General features: G+C 37.9%; 1 pseudogene; it reads right to left on the bottom strand.

The window, feature by feature from the left end:
* Positions 1-241: 241 nt before the first annotated feature.
* Positions 242-2222, bottom strand: LOC112611027 (annotated as a pseudogene).
* Between the last annotated feature and the right edge of the window lie 6630 nt (positions 2223-8852).

Here is an 8852-nt window from a genome sequence, read left to right as displayed (position 1 = left end):
AAATGTTTTTTCATTCAAAAATACAAAATAAATTATCTGTAGGCATGGGCAATGACAGCAGTGAATTATTGTATATTGTCAACTGAAACCAGTAACTGATGGTTATGGTGATTTTCTTAAATTTCAGCCAGCCTTCTCTTCAGTCATTTTCTTCACCTGACTTCTAAAGTTATTGTTGAAGAATGCTGTTTTGAGCTTCTTGTCACAGTTCAAAATCAAAGGTAAAGCACTATTCTAGGAATTAGAACAAACCACCTCCCATTCCACCTATTGCACTCATTCCAGGATTCTCTTTTTTAGGAATTTCTATGACTACAACTTCTGCTGTAGGTAACAGAGAAGCCACCCCAGCAGCATGCAGTAAAGCAGTTCTCACAACGTTTGTGGGGTCAGTGACTCCTTTTTCTACCGTATTCACAGAATCTCCAATCACAGCCTCATAACCAACCTCAGAGGAATCTTACGTAATTTTTTCAACTATCAAAGATACTTCAACACTTGCATTCTCAACATTGATCATTGAAGGAATTTGTGGTTTTTTTGTTGTTGTTTTTTGTTTTTTGAGACGGAGTCTCGCTCTGTCGCCCAGGCTGGAGTGCAGTGGCCGGATCTCGGCTCACTGCAAGCTCCGCCTCCAGGGTTCACGCCATTCTCCTGCCTCAGCCTCCCGAGTAGCTGGGACTACAGGCACCTGCCACCTCGCCTGGCTAGTTTGTATTTTTCAGTAGAGACGGGGTTTCACCGTGTTAGCCAGGATGGTCTCAATCTCCTGACCTTGTGATCCGCCCATCTCAGCCTCCCAAAGTGCTGGGATTACAGGAGTGTTCTTTTAATAATTTCTATACCATTTAAAACATCTTCATTAGCTGGAGTTAATGAGTCCAAGGCTGGAACACACTGAAGCAGAACAATGCCATCTTCAATGGCAGCTCTTGTAGCATTAAGGACGTGGGTAACTCTATCTTTCTTTTCTTTCACCTGAACATCACTTGTCTCACCAACCATCAACATGGCTACTCCATCTGATAGTTTTGCCAGACATTCATTCAGTTTTTTCTTTTCATATTCACTAGTTGTGATATCTAACTACTCAATGATTTCTTGAATACATTTTTCAATTTAAGCCTTGTCATCTTTTCCTTTTAATAACATAGCATCATCTTTGACCACAATGACCTCTCTGAATTTTCCTGAATCATGAGGCTGAGCATCTTCAAGATTTAGGGTTAACCCCTCTTCTCCAAACACTGCAATACCAGTAGCAATAGCCACATCTTTAAGCTAGTTCTATTGTCACCAAAGCCTGAAATTTTGACTACTACAACCTGAAGACCAACTTTTAGCCTATTCAAGATGAGCATACTTAGAGTTTCTTCATCAACATCTTCAGCAATTGTGACCAAAGGCTTAAGGTGAGCACTGGCAATTTCGAGAGCGGGTACAATGGACTGGACACCAGAAATGTTCTTTTCACTCAGTAGAACATAGGCATCCTGGAATTCACATTTCTGACCTTTTGATATATTAATAAGTATGGAAAAATATAGCCTCAATCAAACTTCATGCCTTCAATAATTTCTAATTCATCATTCAATGTTTTTCCACCTTTCACTGTGAGCACAACCTTTCTTCCAACCTTTTTCATTGCACCAGAAATGATGCTGCCAATTTTTTTTGTCTCTGTTTGCAGAAATTGTAGCAACCTGAGCAATTTCTTCAGGGGTTGTCTCAGGTTTAGACTGCTTCCTAAGTTCAGCAATTACAGTATCAATATCTAACCTCACACACTTCCAATTTCCACTGGATTTGCACCTTTGCTAACCTTCTCAAAGCCTTCTTTGCAATAGAGCATGCCAGTATGGTAGCAGTGGTGATACCATCCCCAGCTTCTTTATTTGTATTATTGGCAACATTTTAACAAGTTTAGCTCCAATATTTTTATATTTATCCTTTAAGTCAATTGACTTTGCAACAGTCACACCATCTTTTTTTTTTACTTTGGAACTTCCTCAGCTTTCTTCAATAATCACGGTTCTTCCCTTTGGCCCTATTGTAATGGCTAGAGAATTGGCTAAAAGGCTTACACCTTGAAGCTTTAAGGTTTGGGCATCTGAACCAAATTTTACATCTTTGGCATCAGCCTGAGGAAGATGAGGCTTCAGTACCCTGGACTCCAGTCTTATTTGGCAAAAAAAAAAAAAAATTGTGGGTAGTTGAAGCATTTCTGCAGGGCTGCAGCAGGGCGTATGCACAGTGAGACAGGTCATTGGTGGTGAGGGAAGGAAAGAGTGTAGGGCCCATTTTTTTAAAATTCAAAGTGAAAATAGCTTCATCACATCCCATAGAATTATTTCTAAATTTTGCCATAATTAAGAGTACTGCTTTATTAAGCAAAATAATGTTAATAAACAAATGGTGCTGCTTTTGAAGCCACAAAAATGTTGCTGTCTGATCCTATTTGAGATGTAGTAACTTATACCACATCTTTACTCTGTTATACTTGAACTTGAATGAGTTCAGTATACTTATTGTTATGTGAGAATTCCAGAACAATGTGAGTTATTGTTTAGTGAGAACCTCAAGTGAAGTCCGTTTCTAGGCCTCAGATGAGAAAGATTAAATCCCAAACAGCTTCCAATCCAAAATAGACTCTGATTATAGCAACACCTCCACATTCAAATTGCAAAGACTAAGTCTACAACCTGAAGAGCTCCAATGTCCCGAAATTTCTCAGAAAAGCTGGGTGCTGTCTGCTGGTCCTAGAGTCCCCAGGGGCTACTGGTTCTTAAAGGCCCCATCCTGCTTTTGATCTGATCTGGGCCTGGAAGTGGTACTTTCTCCCATAGTTGACCTCTACATTGGTCATCACAGGGCTGGAAATAAGAAATTCTAAAGCACTTTCACCCTTTTACAGGGTCTAAGGTGTTTTTCTATGCCTAGCAGTGCTTCGGAAATTTGAGCAGGCATCAGAATCACCTAGAGGACAGGAGGACTTGTTAAATCAGTTTGCTGGACCTTACCTCCAGAGTTTCTGATGCAGTGGGTCTTGCGTGGGAACAGAGAACGTCAGTTCTTACCAGTTGTCAGGTAATTTCTTACCAATGACCAGTTGTCAGGTAATGCTGCTGCTGTTTGTCTGGAGACCTCACTTTGAGAACCACTACCCTAGTTCTTCATTTGCCTTTTCGAGAGCTGAAATGTTTTGAAATCATTTCTTTTGAAATCAGATATTGAGTCCTTCCAGAAGTTAGGCATTTCATTCACTCATAAATCTCAAGTTGCTCAATTACAAAGCAAGAGAAAAGTACCTTGACTACAAATGTTCCGAAGCCAATTATTAATGCCAGTTCTACCATTGCACAGCTTTTAAGCCTTGAGCAAAAAGTACCTCTATTTTCTCAACTATATGTCCAGCCCAGTAACTTATATGAAGATAAAATTATGCCTCTGTTAAAAAAACTCATAGTGTTACTTTAAAATAAGGTAATGTTTTAGGTATGAAAATCTAAATTAAGTATTCCCCTATTGTGGAATGGACCAGGTGCTGGTATAAGGTTACTTGTCTAAAAACATACAGCAAGAAAAGGCAGAATCAGGTATAGAATTCAGGCTTATTCATTCTCCTTTACAGATTTCCCCAAGGTACACTACTCCACAACAATAACAATAGTAGACAAATACTCAAATGTGCTTTGGAAAGCCTAATATAGAACCTGACAAGAAATAAAGTGATGCATCCACTCCTCTAGGTATCTATTTCAATGGTTCCGTTAGTAGTAAAATTCCTCTTCTGGATGCATAATTGATAACAAAATAAAAATAAAAATATATCTTTAATCTAAGTATCTAAGTACAATACATATTACAGTGCAGCAATCATTCCTGCAAAACTCAGGGGTGTGATTTTATTATGCCAAGTTTCAAATTCCCTTAAAGCTCATCAACAGGGCTTTCAGCTAAGTTCAGCCTGTGAGACTTTTATGTTTGTGTCTGGGGGGTTACCTCCTTGTTCTGTAAGTGAGAGCCTCCTTCATTTCTAACAAATACTTTTATTAATGTAAATATTTTACTCCCTTAAAATAAGTAATTTAAAACTCAAACTCCTAGAATGATACCAAGATAAGATCTGTGCTGATGCTGAGAACGAGGCACATCTAGAAGTTATCTAATATAGGTTAGATGGGGGAAAACTGAGGAAATTACTGCATAGTCAATTTATTTGCTTTCTTCTAAAAATAGGAGAATAGACAGTAAAGATTTGCAAATAGTTTGCATGAAGTAGAAGTCTGCTCAGGTACTAATGATTTGCTATAGAGTAGCAAAGAAAATTCAATTCTATTTAACTTAGTTCAGCGAGCATTAGGTAAGTACCCCCTATGCACTCAGTAATATTTTAGTCACCGAAAATGCAAAGATGAAGAGGACATAGCCTCTGTCCTCAAAGAATTGAAAAAAGTCATTGCAATATTCAAAATGAAATGCTTTCACTTCCACACTTAGATTTATATTGCCAAGTTTTCAACATGGATCACATTTTTAAAACTCAGTTATAATTTAGGTTGGTTTCATTCAAGTCAACAAACACATATTGGGCATTTAGTATGGGGTAAGGAGCACATGATAAACAAGACATAGTACCTCCCTGCAGAGTGTGATCAGCTTCTTATAAAAGTGGCAGAAGGAGAAGGAATGATGAACAATATGTGATAAACAGTGTCACTGAAAACAATCATTTGTAATTCCTAATGAGTATATTTCATTGTAAGAAGTATTTATGTCTCTCCAGTATCTGTGCTTGGGACCTGAGTTCATCAAACAGCCCTGTGTTTGAGCCTGCATGAGCTAGAAGAATAAGGCCAGTTATGTCCTATGATCATGTCCCTTTCAGAATAGTCAGTCCCAAGCATGTTTTAACCTAGGTTATCTGTAATTTTTTCCCCTCACTTTGGGACATTAGTGTTGGCTCAAGTGGCAAGTAAATATTAACAAAACAGCTTTGAGGTTAGCAAAATAGATGAGATCATTTAGCTTATGTGAGGCCACAAGACGATCTGAAATCACAAGAACTGACTGCTTCTTCCTGTGTGCACTGCTCTGCCATATGACCTTAAGCAACAGTTGCCACATGGCACTTGATTTTTGACAGTCCCTCAAGATTCTTGAATGCAGGGACATTGTTTTATCATTCTAGACCTAGAGATCAGCATAGAGTTGAGCACATACATTACTTTTCACAGATGTTTGTCAAACACAGAAGCCTGGAGAACATCAAGTGTGAGATGGCAGGAAAAAAAGACCAGTGAAGTTCCTTGTATAGTTTCTTTATATTGTGTCCCAGACATCAACATCTCTTACTATTCCTTGCAGCACTAGTAAATATTGAAGAAGAAAACAGAAAAGAGGAAGGAAGATAAAATTCATTATGCAATTTTTTTAACGTACAGAAAAAAACAAGACTGGGAGGACTTATGCCAACATTTTAAATCTTTCTATTTTCCATACGTTTAAATGTTTTTCTAAAATTTCAAAATTTCTAAATTTAGCCTTTCTAAGTTTTACAATAACTTTGTGAGTTGCAAAATTGACTCTCTATATATACACACACACATATGCACACACACACACATATATATATGTATGTATGTATGTATAGCCCCTTTTCTTTTAGCTGCTCAAGAGATGCTGGGTGCAGTGGCCCAGAACTGTAATCCCAGCCCTTTGGGAGGCTGAGGTGGGAAAATCACTTGAGTCCAGGAGTTCAAGACCAGCTTGGGAAATATAGTGAGACCCTGTCTCCTCAAAAACTAAAGAGTTAGCTGGGCATGGTGGCACACACGTATAGTTCCAGCTATTCAGGAGGCTGAAGCGGGAGGATCACTTGAGCACAGGAGGTCAAGACTGCAGTGAGCTGAGATTGCACCACTGCACTCCAGCCCAGATGACAGAATAAGACTCTGTCTCAAAAATAAGCTAATTAGTTAATTAACATATTAAAACTAAATTTAAAAACAAAAAACATGTAATTATATGTTACTGTTGAGCTGAGTTGCTATGAAAGTCTATGTCAGTTATCTGAATGAAATGGGAATGTTTTGAATATATACTAAGCCTCTCTACCAAAAAAATAGTGCCAGTTCACTGTGTTCTTATTCACAATTATTACAGTATCAGTCAAACAAGTAATAAATAATAATTTTATATTTCTGAGAGTATAGATTAACCTTTTCCTTTTTTTGAAAAGGATTTTATAAGGGAAAATTCTAATTTAAAATACAAAGTGAATAACATTTGCAAGTAAAACCACAAAAACTCCTAAGGGCTGACACTCCTTTAATGTAGAAAATATTTGTTAAAAGTTATATTTCCTTTTTTTATATCTTTAACGAATATGACTTTGCCTCCAGAGTCTTTTATTTTTCTTGTATACTCTCCAGAAGCACTTCAAAGAGTATCATAATCAAATCTATTTTTAATGCTTAGAACATATTAGTAATAATTACTGTTTCATGTACTGTTTTGTATGCAATGTTCAACCTTTGGAATTAATTTTGAAATGCATGTTTCTACACCTCTAATCAGGCTTTTATTTAGCGAAATTAGTAAGCTAAAACCTGGTGAAACAACAAAGTTTTCATATTATTCAAAGGAAGTGGTTTTATTTAAAGGGTCCACTGTCTTAATGTGTGATTTCACAAACTCAGGAATTATTTTTGTCAGCACATTCAAGAGGACTAGATAAAATTCTGTATTAGGCACTACGGAAATACAAAGGTTAATACGGAACATGGATATTGCTTGCAAGAAGCTTAAAGTCTAATTGAGCAAAACAAGACTTGAGAACACAAGCATTTAAAACAGACAAGAGTGATTAAGATTACAAGAAAAGCACAGATAAGTGCCACGGAAATAAGAGAAGGGAATAAGAGATTAAGTAGCATGTGAACTAGGACTGGATGAGTAAGATACAGACCTGTGGGGATGGATATGACAAGTGTTACAGCTTTGAGCTCTTATCTACCATATTAAATTGTAACTATTGGTTTGCATGTCTATCTCCGTTTCACTAGACAATGAAGTCTGAAAGGACCAGGTCCAATCCCTTTGTACAACCTCAGCACCTAAGACAGGAGCTGAAACAGCACTAACATGTTTGTTGAATGTTGAATGACTACAGCAGGAACGAGTACAACAATGGTAAATCGTGGCGGCTCCAAGGAGGGGCAAAAACAGTGTATCAAGTGGTGATGAGCTGAGTTTGCTGGGGTGATAGCAGTTGGAAGAAGAGTTGTGAGAACCCAAGTGAGGAATCTGAGCTGGAGACAACTATTAGACCTGGGATGTCAGGTTTGGACTTTGTTCTCTATATAAATGGGGAACTGGTTGAACATTTTTCAATAGGCAAGGACATCACCAGAACTGTGGAAAAAGATTGGTGGTAGGATGTGAGGAGGCCATTATTGTCCAGTCTGAGATCACACTCGCCTTCAATAATGTAGAGGCAATGTGTGACACGGGGTGGCGGGGACGCAAGGGTGGTAGATGGAAAAGATCTGTCACATATAGAACCAACAGGACATGGCAACTGAGTGAATTTAGGGCTCTCAGAAGGAAAACAATGAACAAAAACAGGTTTTCCACCTTAGCTGCTGGAGAATATTGTGTTCATTATTAAGTGAAAGAAATGTACATGTGTAAGATAAGACTAAGGTATCTATTTGGACTATGTTGGGTCTAGAATGCCCAACTTTACACAGCCAGCAAATGTCCCAACGAGTCCTCAAATTCAGATCTTTGACTTCCAACTAAGTGCTATTTTGGGGACACAATAGCCCTCTTTTTTTTTTTAATGCATGAATAATTGGCTTCTGTTGGAAATCTTCTATTGAAATAAATTTCACCTACAGTTTGAAATAAGTGATACACTGCTATGGATTGAGTTGTGTCTCTCCAAAATTCATATGTTGAAGCCCTCACCCCTAATATGACTGTATTTGGAGATGGGGTTTTTAAGAGATAAATAAGTTTAAATGAGGTCCAAAAGGTGGACTCCTAATCCTACAGCATTGGTGGCCTTATTAGAAGAGGAAGAGAGTGAGATTACTTTCTCTCCCCTCGCACACACACCAAGGAAAGGCCATGGGAGGACACAGTGAAAAATTAGAAGTCAAAAAACCAGGAAAAGATCCTCCACCGGAATCTCACCATGTTGGCACCCTGAACTCAGATTTCCAGACTCCAGAGCTGTGAGAAGGTAAATTTCTGTTGTTTAAGCTGCCTTTTCTGTGGTATTTTGTTATGGCAGCCTGAGTTAAAACCTGCATGCTTCCACACAGGCCAGTACAGAGCTGAGTTATCACTCCAACCCAAGCTGTACTCTCACTCTCAAGCAGAAAATACGCTTTGTGTTTTTGCTTTTGTTTTTAATCTGAATTAACTAAATGCTCTCAACTCTTGAATGGCCAAAAGTCTGTACCATTCTTGAGGTAGAACTGTCCTTCTGTCTACCATGGTAACTAACACACAGAAGGCACTTGTTTTTTTTTTTGTTTTTTGTTTTTTCTGAGTGAATGAGCATTATTAATTTTTCTGCCTGGGTGGTAGAAAAGCCACTACACCTAAACCTAAGCAGGAGTGCTCTTAAAAACCTCTAACCATCATCAGAGACCCAAATGACAACAATCTAGGAAATATGGAATGTCATTTTCCCCAAGATATATTGTTTCATAAATTCTCTTCTAGTTAAAAATACTTCTTGTATTCAACCGACATCACTAAATAAAGAACACAGAAATAGTTTTAGGCAGCTCATTAACAAATATGGAATAGTAGCTCTATTTTACTAAGCTATTTTA

The sequence above is a fragment of the Theropithecus gelada genome, chromosome 17, assembly GCF_003255815.1.
Source record: "Theropithecus gelada isolate Dixy chromosome 17, Tgel_1.0, whole genome shotgun sequence".
Classification (NCBI taxonomy): Eukaryota; Metazoa; Chordata; class Mammalia; order Primates; family Cercopithecidae; genus Theropithecus; species Theropithecus gelada.
This window is presented reverse-complemented; position numbering and strand designations above follow the sequence as displayed.